The 18,929-nt window shown below is 41.8% G+C and overlaps 3 non-coding genes across 3 annotated transcripts; all 3 read left to right on the forward strand.

The window, feature by feature from the left end:
- The first annotated feature begins 3,599 nt into the window (after nucleotides 1–3,599).
- On the forward strand, nucleotides 3,600–3,672 carry trnav-cac (transfer RNA valine (anticodon CAC)). Its single transcript has one exon. It is a non-coding gene; the product is annotated as a tRNA-Val (tRNA).
- Nucleotides 3,673–4,774: 1,102 nt separating this feature from the next.
- On the forward strand, nucleotides 4,775–4,847 carry trnaa-agc (transfer RNA alanine (anticodon AGC)). Its single transcript has one exon. It is a non-coding gene; the product is annotated as a tRNA-Ala (tRNA).
- A 778-nt stretch (nucleotides 4,848–5,625) lies between these two features.
- trnaa-agc (transfer RNA alanine (anticodon AGC)) lies at nucleotides 5,626–5,698 on the forward strand. Its single transcript has one exon. It is a non-coding gene; the product is annotated as a tRNA-Ala (tRNA).
- The last annotated feature ends 13,231 nt before the right edge of the window (nucleotides 5,699–18,929 follow it).

Consider the following 18,929-nt stretch of genomic DNA (forward strand, 5'->3'; position numbering starts at 1 on the left):
CCAAAGTGCTTTTTACCTCACTAACCACAACTAATGTGTAGCACTCACAACTAATGTGTTGCACGGCAGCCATTTTGCACCAGAATGCTCACTAACGTACCACTTGAGGTGGAGAGTGAGGGAATGTAAATCACAAACAAATCACTCTGTCAGATTGTACTTGACATCACCTCAGGGTACTGATCCATCTGTGGAACAGATGGCTATAATTGGCTCAGCAAATTCAATCACACATGGACCCATGTGAAGTTGGACTCTGCCAACTTTGCCCCTTGTGGATGAGCGTGTGTTTTTGTGTTCATTTTGAGTAGAATTGAGATTGAACATGTAAGTGGGCGGGATGATGATCCTCAGCTACAGTAGGTTTTTCCTCAGTGGTTGGACTGAACCACTCTAGAGTATTTATGCCATAGTTGGTCTAACCATAAGGCCTTGGGCAACAGTTGTATTCAGGGATATAGTGGAAGCTAAACGCAAGTAACTGCAGTTTATCCACCTCTGAAATTTCAGAAAGTTTCTCTACCTCGTTTAAGAGTTTATCGTGCTGTCAAAAGAGTTTATTCACCAATTGTAACATTTCGCAGTCCACCTTACTGTGATCACAGAATTCATAGTTTACCCACCTCTTATTTTACCACTACATGGTTGTATTGGTGTTGTTCTAACCGTAGGCTTTGGGAAACAGTTGTATTGGTGTTGTTCCAACCGTTAAGACACTTCGATATTGCTTTGGAGGTTATGGGTACGAGTCGTATCTGTAGGTAATCCCTCTCCCAAACCTTGATTTTGCAGCACACTGCAACGTTTTTTTCCCCTCGCAATATTGTCTTTCTTCACGTTCATGGAATTGTCCAAAATCACTTGGTTAATGCTGAAGCATTCAGAGTTCCTTTCACTGGAACTAAGAGGCCAAGCCCAGCTCAGACTGAGAGCCAGTTAAGTCTTCTCGTCCAACATCAGTGTGTTACCTCACATATGTGCTTCTGGAAGAATGCTAAAAAAATTGGTAAAAAACACACTTCTAAACCTTGTGGAAAGCCTTCCCAGAAGAGTTGAAGTTGTTATAGCCGCAAAGGGTGGACCAATGTCATGTCAAACCCTATTAAGAACAGGACGTGACTGTGGGTCAAGGCAGGTGACCCAATACTTTTGGCAATATACTGTACATTGTTTTTGGATATAGTGAAAATGTTCGCAGTACAAATATGTAACTTTCCTGTGTAATTGTGAAGTGGATATGTCCTGTCAGGGGCTTGTCACATCAATAAAATTAATGAAGCAGAATTATTATTAAATTGTTATGGTAATAGCCTAATAATCATTTCTAGTACAGATTTAATGTAAATGTCTCAATTAGGCCTAGTTACTTTTTAGATTAATACATTAACAGACAATTACACAGACTTTTCATTTATTGATAAAATGTCATGTGAGAATTTGCATATGACCACGCGCTGCATATGCGCCCTTGCTGGAGTTGACATCATGGTCAGTAGAACTTGAGCTGATCTGATCCGTGAGTTACATTTTAACCATTTTTCAAGACATGCTTGGACAAGGTATTTGCTGTGTTGCCGATATCGGGGTGGGTGTATTGTATTTGTGATAACATTATGTTTGTTAGGAGATGTGTAAGGATAGAATAACAATATTTGCAAAGTCATTCTACAGAACAATTTAGTCAGCTAGCGAGATCATGCTAGCATGTTCGTACAATGTGCTTGCAGCAGGCTGTGTGGCCTTGTGCGTGTGTTAAAAATATTTTGTATTATTATTTAATATTGAATATACAGTTGTTTTGCGTATTTGTGAATTTGTACATGAATTGAAAGCTCCATGGAATGGTATAGGCCATACAGTAAATCCTCAAATTATTAATAAGTTTCTTGCAAATATTCTCAAGCACAATTCCAAAAGCAGTAGGCCTATAGGCTAGATCAGCGTTTCTCAATTGCGGGCCTTCTGAAAGGGTCGCGGACTGAATTCCGTTAATAAATAGCCTACATTAATTAACAATTAATCAGTCTACAAACTTCCAAGCCATTATATTATCTTAACCTGTTTCTGCACATGACCTGTCCACAGTTCTGAACATTCAACTAATCATGCCTTTTAGTATTTAATTTAAAATGTAACAACTTATCCTGGCGGTGTGACATGGTCTGCAAATATCTAGCTGTATAATAAGCTATGGATGAAAAATATCGCTAAATAGGCTACGTGGAAACGGTGATAATTCTGTGGAATCTCAATGGCTGGACCTATCGATCGCGACTAGCAGAAAAAGTTTTCAGAGTTGACTCTCCATCAGTTCTGGCACAGCGTTGTAGGCTATAGCATGCTGCCCTTGGTCCTCTTGCAATCAGCATGCTTACATTTTAGTGAAGCTGCTCAAGAACAGACATTCCAGTCTGGTAAACAGTGAACGTTCGGCTGTTTTCTTTGAACGGTCAGGCTATTTGAATGATTTGGTATTATTGTCCGAATCGTAGCCCCGGCTACAAATAGAATTTGAGGATTTACAATAGATGTTTATCAGTATTTGTTGTAGGGCCTACTTTTGTGTGGTGAAAAAGGATATGCCTAGATACAGCCAGTTACTTTTTCAGAATCGGCTGATTGAGCATCTGGAAGATGCAGGAGATGAACTGACTCGTGGACGTTGGAATTCTCCAGACAGTTCTGCAATTCAGGTAGGCAACTCTTTCGTCGGGGCAGGAGCCCGTGGGCCTATTCATGGGTTTCATCAGGTCCCTTTCCACAGGTGTATAGAATCAAGCACCTTGATTATCAATGCAGACTGCATGGTGCTTGATTAATACACCTGTGGAAAGGGACCTGATGAAACCCATGAATACTTGTAGTTCTCAACTAGTGGTCGACCGCGTCGGGTGGATGCGAGTGTCCAGATATTGTTGGTCCAGGTATTGGTCAAAATCGCCAGCAGACTGTAAATATTAGGCTACTGTGCAGGAAAGTGTAGGCTTTGCAGTAGGATGAAGTCTGGTTTCCACCCTCTCTTCAACCAGCTCTCCAGACCTTTTAGGTCTATGCTCGACCGCGCGTCATTCTTCCGTCATGGCGCTATCGGGTCGTAATACACCTGTAATTGTAGAATAAAAGTCTACACACGTGTCAAATCAAATAATTCCAGAAAGTCAGTGTTATCTGAAGTCGCATAAAAAGCCTTGACCATTCGAGGCTATTTTTGTCTGCAGTTGTCGAATTATGTCCTACTCCTGAATAATAATAAAATAGCTGACGTGTCGACAGTAACTTAGTTATTACTTTAACAACACTGTAGGCCATTATCCCTTCGGTGAGAAATGTCGTCCCGAGGCCAAAAAGCGTAAAATCTCGATGTCGGCTGCAGCTGGTCCTGCAAGAAGAGTGCGTTACGCCCACCGAAGACCTTGAGAGAATTGAAGGCTATCTCCAATTGTTTATAACTCTATTACGACCTCAAAACCTGCCACGACATTATGGTGTCAACTTCAGTTGGCTTTATTAGATCCCAACGTACCGGAATTCAATTTTGTAAAAGGCTAAGACAACCGAGAAGAATGGATCAAAAAGGGACCCGTTTGGCTTTAGAGACAGTTTCCGTAGTGTAGTGGTTATCACGTTCGCCTCACACGCGAAAGGTCCCCGGTTCGAAACCGGGCGGAAACAGCTTTTTCACTTATCCCTTAGCGACATGAGGGTAATAACGTGAGCTAACCGCCCCCAAAAGCGGTGAGATTGTCTTGTCATTGTTATTGTCAGTCAGTGCAGTTGTCTCATTTGTAAGCAATGCATAACAACTGAAGGATAGTTTTTATGTGAAATTAAACTTGGGGGTAAATTGTCAAGTAACAACATAGCAATAGCTGCATTAGTAGTTTGTAAGTCAAATAGATTAGGGAGTCATGTCAGAAATTAAAAAAATCACAATTCTCTCCCAGATGTTAATGAGGAAGTGCTAAAATATGTATCTAAGCTTATATTACAGTTCGATGTTTGCCTCACATGAAGCACTTTCAATGTGTTTCAGTAGTGCAACACAGTTAATTCTTTTTTCACCGACAGAGAACCGGCTCCGTTCCCGTTCGCGAACCAACATTTGAACCGTTCGTCGCGTTTTCACCAAACAAAAGCCGGTTCGGAACGTGGCACCTTGGTTCGGAAGTTGAACCAAAAAATAGTTGTTTTTTCCTGCGAACCGGAGTGGGCGTGTCATTGCGTCTTTCAGAGGGAAGAAGGCTAAAAGCATGAGTTTTCCGTCCATATCAACTGTTGCCATGAGTAAACAAAACGATTCAACTAGCATTACACAGACGTTGACTAGCATTTTAAACAGCTATTTTATGCCGTTTTTATGGGACAACTGGTCATATCATTCTCCCGTTTATGCATCTCATTAACTTTTGATTTTGCATGCACCACCCATTGTTGATGACACATCCTTGGTTCTGTTCAGAACTGGTGTAAATGCAGGCTGGTTCACTAGATAGCACCACGGTTCAAAGAATTCTGAACGGCACCAGTTCAACACCAGGTTCGTTCTTGGTGAAAAAACGCTTAGTGTGTTAAATTGAAGTGCTAATGGTGAACTTCCTGACAATAGCAATAAGCTACAGGAAGTGTAAAGTATGTTATGCTGATGTTTGTGATTACCAACCATTGTTTTCATGAAATTCACTAAAACGTATTGCCTTTTATTGAAATTATTGTAAAGCCCAATCGTGTTAAATGTACTCCCCACTTAAATGTACTGGGCAGCACTGGGCAGTATGGGGAATTAGCTCAAATGGTAGAGCGCTCGCTTAGCATGCGAGAGGTAGCGGGATCGATGCCCGCATTCTCCAGTGAAATCTTTTCCCCCTCTCCATCAGAGTTTAGATAGACATTAATTAGCTGTTGTTAGTTAATTGTTATTATATGCTTTACTGGAAGTTGAAAATCTGTTATCAGTTAAAATTTATGTTATTTTTCATGTCTGTACTCGGCTTTGTTTTGTTCAAAGTGATTAACAGTAATTACAATAAACATTACATTAACGTCGAAAATAAGAATTTAAGTTAATCAATGACAAGACAGTAACAATACACATGATAATGTTGCATACATGTAATGTTCAAGTAGGCCTATTGAAAAAAATGTTTTTGTAATAGAGAACAACAACAGTGTGACTGTATTAAGCATGTGTTCCAATAAGGTAGTTCCCATGCATTGGTGGTTCAGTGGTAGAATTCTCGCCTGCCACGCGGGAGGCCCGGGTTCGATTCCCGGCCAATGCAACTTTTCTTCCAACAGCACCCTCTGGGGGGGTCTGGTAAAGCACATAGCTCGTAAACTGCATGCGTCAAATGGGGGAAGGGAATGCTAGTCCGTAAACAACATGCGTTAGAGGGGGGGAAGGGCCAGTTCACAGTGTAGTTGTGGTAGGAAACCAGATCACTTTTCTTGCTGCTGCAGGGCTCTCAAGATATTCACTGGTATTACGATGTAGTTTTATCCTTTCCGCCTCACCCCCAAACAATTATTGTAAAGCACGATCATATAAGTGTTAAATGTGCTCCACATGGTAACATGTGGAGTACAAGTAATAATGCCATAATGACCCTCCCCTGCTCAGGGCAGCGTGGGGAATTAGCTCAAATGGTAGAGCGCTCGCTTAGCATGCGAGAGGTAGCGGGATCGATGCCCGCATTCTCCAATGTAACCTTTTCTCCTTCTCCATCAGAGGTTATAGACATGAAGTAAGATAAACACCATGCACTGTTCATTTTGCGGCGAAGGATCTCAACTAACTCAGAGTACCGGTTAATATTGTGGTTAGCAGCAGGTTGCTTGTATGTGTAGCTGAATGTAGTAGTTAGCTGGTGAAGCTAACTACTGCAAGTCGAAGTATAGATAGCTGTTGTCAGATTAAGTTAAAATGTATGGTATATTTATGCATTTACTCGGCATGGGCTTGTACTACGAAGGGAGTTTAACCTACGCAGATTATCTTCATTGGTGTTAATCGGTACTACGACGCTGAGTCTGACGTTGATTCGTTGAACCAGGGTTAACCTCATTGGAGTTTGTGCGTGTTCACAGAAAATGGGCATTGCAGCGGGTTGCAGCACAAGTCACCACTAAAAATGATTACGCGATCACAGTATTTTACGGATAAGGAATGCGCAATGATTATAAAAAGTTGCAAGGAATTAAAACCCACTGTACGACAAAAATCAAATACATCGGCAGCAAACAAAGCAAGGCAAGGCTGTTGGCAACGTATGGTAGATCAGATATATGCATAAGTAAAATTTTATTTCATGTAATGGAGGAGGAAATTGCACTAGAATGTTACAGTAGCAGAGTTGGCCATCGCTAATAATAGTGGAAGGCCGATTATTTGGCAGTTTTTTTCGATTGTGGCAATATTACGTTCAGTAGTTTAGGTAGGCCTAGAGCAAGTACTTTGCGAATCATTCGACATAACATAACATCCTATTCTTGCTCAGATGTTCAACATCACCGATGGAATACATGAATTGTCCACTGGCAAAATTAACGAAAAGCACATTATCTGCTCTTTCGTAAGGGCATTGCTATGGCGGGTAACATTAGAGACGTCTGCCTCGGTAAGCTGACAAATGTAACGAACTCCCTCGGCTGAGAATCTATATCTTTCAAAGAGAGTATTGTCAGCGATCTATAAAAACCATCGCCTTGCGAAGAGAGCCACTCGCAATTTGCGCTCCAATGTCGTACGGCTCTTCCAGGTAGCCTACGTCGACATTGTGGGGTGGTCGACGCGGAAGGCTGTGTGACGATGACATTGTCCAAGAGAGGATGGAGAGGTACAAGGAGCCCCCTCACCCTTTGCTGGGGCAGCGACCGATTTACGAGAATCTGTGTGGGAAAAGGTAGTGCAAGTGGTGATGGTCCTATGGTTTGGGCCACTGCTGATGTCATCTGGTCCCTCGCTGAACACACGGCCACCACTGCTGGACGAGACACTGTCACTGCTGCTGGGGTCCGCTGCTACTGCTGCAGCTGAGCCCACTGTTGTGCCAGCCAATGCACTTTTGTGTGATGCTGGGCCTATTTAGCCTGACTCTCGCCAGACCCTTGTAGTTCCGCCATGCTCCACCAGAGGCCTTTCGCTGAGCTCCACACAAGGGTCTGGACGCGGGGGCAATCCAAACCCCTGCCAGTGATCAAAAAATGAGCAACCAATCAGGAGCACCGAAGCGAGTGTTTGATTCAAATAACAATGGCGGCACGCAGCGAGGAGTCTTGTGCTGACATTGATTCTGCTATTTCAACCGTTTTGTCGAATCTATCGAGTATTCATTCTTTAAAAGATTAACAGAGAATAGTTTTGAAGACATTTATTGGTTGCAAGGATGTTTTTACTCTTCTTCCGACCGGGTTTGGCAAGAGCTTGAAGAAGCCTAGCACGTCATTCAAGATAACAGGCAAGTGGTTTATCAAATCGCATGCGAGGATGTTTTACAAGGACCCGCCTTCATAAATACATCTCCTATCGAGAAGTCCCAGATCCTTGTGTGAAGCAGACAGCGAACTACAGGATCTGGCGAAAGTCAGGTTAGGGCCTATTGCATATGCCAAGCAATCCACCACCACCGCTGCTGAGCCCTGAGTCCACTGCTGTCAGACGATACACCACCACTGCTGAGCCGGCCACTGTCGTCAAAGATACATGGCTGGGCCCTGGGTCCACTGTTGCTGGACGATACCCTGCCAATGCTGCTTGGCCCTGGGTCCACTGCTGACAGACGACACACCGCCACTGGGTATGCTGGGTACGCTGCATGCTGTCAGATGATACACCACCACTGCTGCTGAGCCCTGGGTCCACTGCTGTTAGACGATAAGCCACCACTGCTGCTGGGCCCTGGGTCCACTGTAGCTGGAAGATATCCTGCCACTGCTGCTGGGCCCGCTGCCGCTCACACAGCTGTATTGACGCCTGATAGGGCTGCACGATATATCTAAAATGTATCGTTATCGCGATATCAACGCTTGCGATAGACATACCGCAAAGATGACTTAATTTTCGATAAAATTCGATAATTTTTATGTGCCGTGCATTCCATACAGTCTATGGCATAAGTGTCAAATGCGGCCCGACACCTTATTTCATATGGCCCGCGAGAGCTTAAAGGATCTGATACAGTATGTGGCCCGCGAGAGCTTAAAAGGTCTGATACAGTTTTTGCGTATAGGCAATAATACACTGCAATAGAATGCACGCGTGTGAGACTGACAGGGAGGCCACATCAACCACCTTCCATGATCAGTGCAACTGGCGACATCAGATGTGATAGCAACGCGTAGGCTACGTGTGAAAACAAAATAGAGTAGGCTATTCTAAACTATTTTAGCGAACGGAGCGCCTAAATTACGCGCTCGGTTTAGCCTGCCTGTGAAACGCATGGTTGTTTGAAATGCGTGTGCTTCTTTAAGAGGGGAATCAATGTAAGTTACTTTGATTTCAATCGGTGGTTGTAAACTACGTGATACGTTTACGTTTACGTTTAAAAAGCATGTATAGCCTAATTGTGTGTAGTCCTATTATCCAAAAAAATCCAACTCCAAGTCCTTGCGAATCGAGCAAGTGTTTGGCCAAAAGCGAAAGTAAGCCTGTCTTCCGACCGAGAAGAGGTGCATTCAGATCAGGCGAGCAGAGGTAGGCTAGAAGTTTGTGGTAATCGCCCTGTTGCTTTGCATTTTATTTTCAGTTTAAAACAAACAACACAGAATCCACACGACACCTTTCAATATCAAAACTTCAAAGAAAAAGTCCACCGGGACCGTTCGCTTCAATGTGTATGGAACAGTGTAGTGACGCATTTCATATGGATGCACTTTTTGACATGCACTTTTGATCAGTTAGCCTACTCATTTGCATCACTTACTAGATGTAAAACTGCATTTCGTTACTGGTATTTCACTTGTGCAATGACAGTTAAGTTGAATATACTCGAATCTAAAAACTCAGAAATATGAAGGAAAAAAAAAGAAATCCATGGCATGACCTCTTCCTGACTGACCAGTGTGACCCTCATTGAAAAGTCCAACTGGAACTGACATGTCATGCTGATACCTTTTGCTCTTCTCAACTTCTCGATTTTAGAAGTTTTATACCGATGCTAAAGATTTTGTGGCTGGTGCTACTAATCTTAGAAGTTACATCTGGCCCTTTGAGGGCAACCATTGTGCTGATGTGGCCCTCGGTGAAAATGAGTTTGACACCCTTGATATAAACCATCAAACCCCATTCTGCAACACGTTCTTGACTCAACAAATTAGTGGTCAGAAAACCATTTTAAGTTGACAAGCAGTTAAGTGATTATGTTTACATTTATTACATATTTTGAATGCTTTAAGTAGTTTTCAAGTTTTTATTTATTTCAACTTAATTTTGTTGACCGTAGCAGAAAATGTTTCAAGGGGCCGAGATTATTTATGTCTGGCATTGCCATTGTAGCCGCATCTTTTCCATTAAAAATAATGTTGGAATGAAATCAATGCATTTCTTTTTTAATAGTCTGCATCAGTCTATGCTAGCAGCAAGTAGAATGGAGAAAAACATTAAATATTTAAATATCGCAAATATATCGTTATCGCAGTACTCAATAATGTTATCGCATATCGCATGTTTTCCTAATATCGTGCAGCCCTAACGCCTGACCAATCCGCATGCGCACCTCACGCTTGAGTGCTGTGGGGTCGCCTCCTTTCTGTGCCACTGTATCCCTTGCCTCCATGCGCACCCTGTCTATCTTCTTGATCCTCCAGGCAGTACTCCCCTTCTGGCGGTGCTCAAGGGCCAGTTCCTCTGATGTAAAGGGCCACAGGGTCAGGTTGGAGGACGAGGGCTCAAACCCAAAGGGGGGGCACATATGCCATTTTCTACAAGAAGAACACAAATAATTGAAATCACACCATACAGAATCTTCAAAACACACATAGATCCCTGGAGTTGTAATAATAACCTATCACTGCCCATAGTAGTTTGATAGCAGTGTACTCAATAACACACATTACAAATCAGGTATTCTGTTTACATATCTGAGACATATTTAGACCTTGAATTTCAACTCCACGCTATATTAACAACATCTACAGGGACTAAACATGCTAGCCAGATGATTTTGATGAGGGCTTAAATACATTTTCAGAAACCCCCAGCCCTCGTAAAAGTAGTAAAAAAATAGCCCATTCGTTCACTGTTTTTAGCATGCAAATTGCAGTTGATATGTTTACACTTTTAAAGCAGATTAACATATCGAATTTCGACTCCACACTGTATTAACAACATCTACAGGGAGGGACTAGACAATACATGCTAGCCAGATGATCTTATGGGGTCTTAAATACACTATATTGCCAAAAGTATGGTCACCTGCCTTGACCCCCATGAACTTCAGCCACATTCTATTTTTAATCCATAGGGTTTAATATGATGTCAGTCCACTCTTTGTAGCTTTTACAGCTTCAACTCTTCTGGGAAGGCTTTCCACAAGGTTTGAGTGTTATATTGGCATTTTGACCATTCTTTCAGAAGCGCTTTTGTGGAGTGATACACACTGATGTTGGATGAGGAGACTGCCTCTCATTCTGCGCTCTAATTAATCTCAAAGGTGTTCTGTTGGGTTGAGGTCAGGACAGGTGCAGGCCAGTCAAGTTCATCCACTCCAAACTCTCATCTGTCTTTATGGACCTTGGTTTGTGCACAAAGCACTTCTGAAATAAGGGTCAAAAATGATTAAGAATAGGATGTCACATCATGTGACTGAAGTTCATATTGGGGGTCAAGGTACCCTACTTTTGGCAATAGTGTATTTTTTCAGCCCCAGCCCTTGTAAAAGTAGACATGTTTACACTTCTAACGCAGATTTGCACATGGAATTTTAACTCCATATGTAACATCATCTCCATGGTTTTAAGAAGTGAGCCAGGGTGTCTGATCACGTTTTTAAAGTATTTCCAGAGATCGCCAGGTCATCATCAGTGGCGATTGGTAGCTCATTCATTAATTTCCTATGCATTTAATATGCAAATCGCGAGTGACATACGCTTCTAAAGCATATTTGCACATCGAATTTCAACTAGCCTATAGGCCTACAGTTGAAACTCCATCTCCATGGTCTTAAGAAGTGAGCCAGCTGTCTGATCACGTTTTTAAAGTGTTCTCAGAGATCGTCAGGTCATTACAGTGGCGATTGGTAGTTCATTCATTCGTTTTCAATGCATTTAGCATGCTAATCGCGAGTGATAATCTAACGCGTCTACAGCATAAGATTCACATTTCGAGTCCACACAGCACATTCCCCAATGTCTCAACATGTAAACTCATGAATATCACACACATTATCCCAAAATAGATTTATTTTAATTCATTAGTTAGCACATAATTAGACCAAACTTAACTGCGAGTAAAAGCCAGGCCGATGTTTGTCATCAGCTATCTTTTACTGTCTGTCTATGGTCATCCGTAACGCCGTCTACAGACAGTAAATTAGAGATGGCCGCCAGTCGTTTTGAAAAGCAGCTCAACAGCGCCGAAATGCGTAGCGGCCAAACGTATATTGCATCCGTAGTGGTTTAGCACTACCATTGAAAATGAATGGAAAAGCGTTTAGGGCAGTTCATCTGAATTATTCTCGGCTTCATCGCGGCGGCACGGGTTCGATTCCAGGCCAATGCAACACTGTTTTCTTTACACTGGATCTGGAAATGAACCCTGGCAAATACCAGACTACAGAACTGAACTTGAAAACAAGATGTTCTAATGAATGCATGGGAATACCTGGATAGGTTAAGGTTGTGATTTTGTACAGACATTCCTGTATATTTCAAAAGCCAGGACTTTGTCCTTCTGGAGAAAATAATCCGAGAGTTTAAGAAGTCTAAGATCACCACTGGAAGTCGTGAGGGCAATGTATATTCAATAGTCCAAACAACCACAGATAAAAACAATAAAGAGTAGCCTACACTCCACCGTTTTTTCATATTAAATTAAGTTATTCCCTTAACTAAGATGAGTTGATACCTCGTTTCAATGCGTGCGGCTCTGGCGCAACGCCACTTTGATAGCATTTAGCTAGCCCATAGACCTAAAAGAAAGCTAGCCCAGTGTATTCATTAGAATCCATGAATGATGAATGAATGAATTTGGCTAGCTAGTGCTATCAAAGTAATGCCGCGCGCCAGAGCCATTGAGTACACGCATTGAAACGGGAGAGGTATGTATCAACTCGTCTTAGTTAAGAGAATAATGTAGTGTTCCTTGAAAGAAAATATTTCAAAATGGCGGAAAATAAAAGGTAGCTCCATAAGCATTGGTGGTTCAGTGGTAGAATTCTCGCCTGCCACGCGGGAGGCCCGGGTTCGATTCCCGGCCAATGCAACAACTGTTTTGTTCATCTATCAAGGATCCTTGGTTAACGCAGAACATGAATGGGTGAAGCTGTTATTCTAAACTAATGATTTTATTCTTATTTTGTAAGTACTAGTAGGGCCTCATGGAGGCTGTAGTCTCTACTGATGATTGAACACACTATTAGAAAGTGTTCTAGTATTTTCAGTCTGCATTCTTCTTTCAACATTTATCTTGGAGGTGAATGATATAGGGCTGTCACTTTACGTTCGAAAATTGATTGCAGAAACGATTGGACCAACCAACATAAGGTTGGAGGGAAAAAAATAATTATGGTTCAAATAGGCTATTTAAAGCAACACCATGTAGTTTTTCAACCTTTATTATACATTTCTAAGACCCTTGTGATGGTACATCGATTTACATTAGGTTGAATGACACGTCTGCCATAGCCTGACGGTGTCTGTATCGCTTTTACTGGCACTACGGAACTTTGGGGTTCGGGTACGAACCAAAGAACTACAAAATTCGACTGCTTTACGGCATAGGCTACACTTCCCCCACCACTTCCTCAAATTCAGTGCGAGCGTGTATGTTGAATAGGCAGTCGATGGCCGAAGCAGCAACAAAACCGAAAGTGTTATCATACAAGTGTAAACTTTGTAGGCTACAGCCTGATGTTGAAGTAGCGATTTATGACGAAGCCATTTTATATTTGGACAAAAAACAGTCAGTAGCCTAAGCCTATGTCTAAACGGGGTGTAGGCCTACACGTTTAGGAGCTAGCCTACATTCTTGAAAGTAAATCACGATTAGACAGAAATAATATTTTAGGCTAACCTAATGACTGAGTCATGTTTGTTTATTTCCTACTTTTCTGGTGAAAGTGTCTTGCCAACGGCTATAATGCAATGACTTTTCTACTTTGCAGATTGCTTTATATTATAGGCCCTAATATTGACCATATAGCCTGCCATTACCATAGGCCTACAAACAATTGAATTATATTCATTCTGTAAGTATAATAACGCTGCCTTAAAAGCATGAGCTACGCAATCTTTTGGCGTTTGAAAAAAATAAAACCCATGAAATTATATTCATATGATGATATGCTGAAATGTATGCTATAGGCTACTGTAGGCTACCTGGAATATACATTTCACACGCAACGCAGGCAGTCCGAGTTTGCCCAAGATGTGAGAACTCCTCCTGCAGAATTCGGCTTTGTCAACAAATGCACATGTATCCTTAGGGTTGGGTATCGAGAATCGATGGGAACCGGGACTAGCTTTCCAATTCTCCCGGAATCGTTCAAAAGTTTAAATTTCAATTCCTAGTATCGATTCCCAGTCCGCGAACCGGAAGAAGAAGCCGCTAAACACCAACGAAGAAGGTGTTTGCATAACCGAGCTGAGGCAACAAGACGACAGTTCATAGATTTGATATTAATATTGTAGTTGAAAACAGCCCTGTGAGAAATGTTTAAAGTTCATAAAAAGTAAAAAGTTCATAGAATTAAAATTGATGGAGAAGATCAGACCGTTGGTTAGCTAGCTCATTTAAGATATCCAAACTTTTTTGACCCTGCCTCTTACAAGAATCGGAATCGAAAATCGTTAGGAACCGGAATTGAAACAAGGAATCGGAATCGGAATCGTTCAAATTCAAACGAGATTCTGTCATCATATTACTAGAGCTAGCTGCCTCTCCAAACATTTTGGGCGTGCAAATATGCCACTATGGACGTGAATACTAACCTGACTTTCGCCAGATCCTGTAGTTCGCTGTCTGCTTCACACAAGGATCTGGGACTTCTCGATAGGAGATGTATTTATGAAGGCGGGTCCTTGTAAAACATCCTCGCATGTGATTTGATAAACCACTTGCCTGTTATCTTGAATGACGTGCTAGGCTTCTTCAAGCTCTTGCCAAACCCGGTCGGAAGAAGAGTAAAAACATCCTTGCAACCAATAAATGTCTTCAAAACTATTCTCTGTTAATCTTTTAAAGAATGAATACTCGATAGATTCGACAAAACGGTTGAAATAGCAGAATCAATGTCAGCACAAGACTCCTCGCTGCGTGCCGCCATTGTTATTTGAATGAAACACTCGCTTCGGCGCTCCTGATTGGTTGCTCATTTTTTGATCACTGGCAGGGGTTTGGATTGCCCTCGCGTCCAGACCCTTGTGTGGAGCTCAGCGAAACGCCTCTGGTGGAGCATGGCGGAACTACAAGGGTCTGGCGAGAGTCAGGCTACGTGAATACCATATAGCATACAATATCTGGTGACCATCGATTTTTTTTATGTTATAGAGACACTGAAAATTACCACATATTAGGCTACGCTATTGCTCATAAATGTATTTAATCGCTTTTTTAAAATAAGTAATTGACCAACAATGACCAATGACTCCTTAGAAGTAATTGACCAACAATGAACAATGACTCCCTAGAATTGGAGATACATATAGGAGAAACCTCGGACAGATCCACGACTCAAGGGCCCAACCCATCTGCCTAGGGTCAGTTACAGTATAGTAAAGTCATTTATAGTAGAAAGTTCAAATAGTCCAATGTAGGGAATAAATTGTCCATTAGTAATTTCGGAAAGTAATGGGCCACTATAGGATGTGTGGGCTAGGAATCCGGGCAGGGAACCACAGCAGGCGATGGTCATAGGGATGGCGATGGTAGGGCAGTCATAGGGATGGGACTTCAGGTGTGATGAGGGCCAGGCACAAAGATGGCTGATGACTGGTCATCAGCCATCAGTTACAATTTTTAACCACTAATATTGCTCAAAACAGCGCCAGACCTCGTCAGTAGCTTGCTCTGGGTCTCTACACATAAAACGAAGCACCAACAATGTAGTTCGCAAACCTGACATTTATAACAGGAAACTGTTAGAAGTAAGTAAGTATTTTATTTGTATAGGGCTTTTCACAGATAAAATCACAAAGTGCTTTACAAGAAATAATAAAATACAAATAACAAGAATAAATTCAGGCATAAGATACACTTTTTAAAAGAGAATTAAAAAAGAGAAGGAAATAATAAAAGAAAAAGGCAATAAATAAATAAGGAACTGAAAAGGTAATTTCACAGGTTTAAAAAGGCTTGGATCGGAGGGAGAGGGGAGCAGATTGAGGGTGAATGAGGTTGGTGAGACACTTCTGGGTAAAAATAGCTGAAAGTCACAGAATCCAAGCATAAAATGCAATGAATTGGAACCCTAAATAAAAATTAAAATTGCACCTTGATGAAGGATCTTGGTTCGAAACGTTGTGCTAAATAAACCTAGGAGCTGCTATCAGTGTGCGGACCATTTATATTCAACACAGATCCATTTAAATCTTGCTTACTTCATGTTTTTAAAGTCAGCTGTGCAAGACTGAAATAACCGCAATGATAGCATGCATAGGCATTGTTAAAGTAGTGGTTATGCTACTGTGTTTTCAGGGCAAGCGGTGTAATTGAGTGGTATATTGTTTCCAGCAGATACCCAAATAGTGTTGTCACGATACCAAAATTATGACTTCGATATGATACCTGCCTAGCCTGGAAAACCAGCGCCAACTGCTGGACGGCAAAATGTTTTGCCTGCATTTGGGTCTGGCCTCGAACAATTGAACATTTTGAAAACACTGCCCTGAATCTGGCAGATGGCAACTAAACCAATCACAACGCAGAGATGTGTTTTGAATCAACGCGGGCGGGGCAGAGGGCTCTGGGGTGGGGTTTTGAGGGAGCGTTGGCCTATAGACCTCTGAAGTTCGCCTACAAAAAGGATCCAAAGCTGCCATCTTTGCCCATATAAGGAGATCCGGGAGTTAATTGAAGCTAACTGCCTATGGCAAGTTGCATGGTAAGTTAGCTCTGGGGTAGCAAAGATCAAAGTGTGCCGTCTTCACCTACCGAAGATCACAGTATCCACTAGACAGCAGTGGACAAAACTGTGTAGTGAAAAACGTCTGCATTTCCAATGTCATCATCCCTGCGAGAGTTTAACAGGTGCGAAAATTGAAAATCCCCATGTTATTTTCCCATAGAAAAAATCTCAAGATACCGGATCTCCTTATTTGGGCAAAGATGGTGGCTTTTTTGTAGGCGAACTTCAGAGGTCTATAGACCTCTGAAGTTCGCCTACAAAAAAGCTGCCATCTTTGAGATTCGGTATCTGGCGATTTTTCCTATGGGAAAATAACATGGGGATTTTGAATTATCGCACCTGTTAAACTCACGCGGGCACGATATAGTCTTAAATAAAGACGTTTTCCTGAACACACTTTTGTCCTCTGCCTTCTTGTGCATACTGTGATCTCCGGTAGGTGAAGTCGGCACACTTTGATTTTTGCTACCCCAGAGCTAACTGGCTAACTAACTTAATGGCAAGTTGCATTGCAAGTTAGCTCTGGGGTAGCGAAAATCAAAGTCTGCCGCTTTCGCATACCGGAGATCACAGATTCCTCTCGAAGGCAGAGGACAAAAGTGTGTTCAGGAAAACACCTGAATTTCCGATTTTGTCATCCCCGCGAGAGTTTAACAGGTGTGATAATTCCAAATCCCCATGTTAATTTCCCATAGGAAAAATCGTCAGATACCGTAACTCCTTATATGGGCAAAGATGGTAGCTTTTTTGTAGGCGAACTTCAGAGGTCTATAGGCACAGACACGGTTTGAAAGACAATGGGTTGTGCTCATCAACAATGTTCCGTTGTATCCATTGATCGAGGCCAGACTAAATTAGACATCCAATCCATTTAGGCTGGTTTATCAGGCTAATACCTGCCATAAATACCTCGATAGTCGATACTGAACCGATACCACGGTGAAATTCTAAAATATCTGGGAAAAAAGATCAATAGGCCTATTGCTCTGGTTCGGTTTGACTTTAATCAGCTTGTTCCTGTCCGGGGGTTTTTTTTTGAGCAAATTACACTAATAATAATAATTATTATTATACCCCAGAGTTAGTATGAGCATAATATCTTGTTTGTTAACATATTTGTTATAATATTTCATGAGTTTGATTGTCTGACTTTCAGAGACCATTCTTTATAATTGTTATATCCAGACAATGCTCAGTAGGACGCAAACCTCCACCAGGTGTAGAGAAATGTGAGTTTAATTTAATAGTGTGCAGGTCAATTCTGGGCTCATCATAAAGTCACCGCACGTTCATTATCTTTTAGTTTTAGTCAATAGTTTTTTATTGTTTGATACAAATTACACGTGTTGTGTTGTTACAAATTACACATGTTAAAATTATAAGATAGCCTACTACTACGCTATTCAGTGGGCCATCTGATGACGCCTGCAAGAGGTCTAGGGTGCTGATGTCGTTCATGGCTAATAAATTAACATTTGGACTCAATACATGCTGGCTATGGGCTCTACCAGAGCCCCTTTAGGGAGAGCCGGTCCACTTCCTATTAACTCCATTGTACCGGATTGTTCCTGCAATCTGTTGAAATTCCGCTAGGGGCGTTGCCGAGCAAGTGATAAATGAGTTGTGGTCTATGGGGCTAAGCGGCTAGAACTCGTTTTTTTCACAGTTGACAACTTCATTTCTTAATGTACATTGTCGTAGTAGCTACCTGAGTATAGGTTTTCCACTGGAAATGAAATAAAAAGTCACTCATGTCCTTTCTGCTTTTCATAGGATGGGCCGTTTTCCCTGTAACATGCTAGCATTTAGCTCATGGATGCTCGCGACAATCGCGACCGATTACGACCGTCGTGAAGCTGAACCTTCTTTTAGGTCTATGGCCGTAAAGTGGTTCGCTTGTGTCACGTGACATGAAAACTTTGAAAGGGTTTTTAGGAATAACAACACATATTGAAAATTGTATTGGTCAGCTGATTGTCAAGTCAAGTTATCCTGCATCGCATGCATTAATGCAATTTTAGGAGAAAAAATTATATAACGAGAAATGTGGTACTGGGGGGTTCAGCTCCATTGCTACCCATTCATTCATCACTTGCTCGCGATCGCCCTCTAGTTGCAGTACCATGCGGAAGTATTTCGCTAGTGGTCCTTCTCCCCTTATTAGACATTCTCTGGCTCTACTAAGAGAATTTCAGGTAGGCTAGCTTATATTTAAGAAATAATAAAAAAGGCAGACTACATGCCATGATAAATATTACCAGAACTGATTGAATGTTAAATAGATCGTTTGCAAGTTATGCTAAGTTACAATGATCAGCGTGAACATTGAGTCATCTTGCAAACAGACAGACAAACAAGCAAACCCCAATGAAAACATTACCTCCGTCAAGGAGGTTTCTATGCTTACTGTCGCTTTGCCTCGTCAAAATTCAGTGTTGAAAAAATAGTTTTCCAATTAGCCTACAGGATACACCACACTCGTTTCACTTCGGTTTGTGGATACGATTGGTGCTGATCATGGTGTTTTCAATCACATTTGCTGACCTCTCGGTCTTTGAATTCTTTGTAAAGGTCGGGATGTCTGTCCGCAAGGTGCTGTGCGAAGTTGGACGTTGCCTGCATGCTTTTGTTTACATCTCTTGTGTCTGTGGG

This window comes from Sardina pilchardus, chromosome 15 (assembly GCF_963854185.1).
Source record: "Sardina pilchardus chromosome 15, fSarPil1.1, whole genome shotgun sequence".
Lineage (NCBI taxonomy): Eukaryota > Metazoa > Chordata > Actinopteri > Clupeiformes > Clupeidae > Sardina > Sardina pilchardus.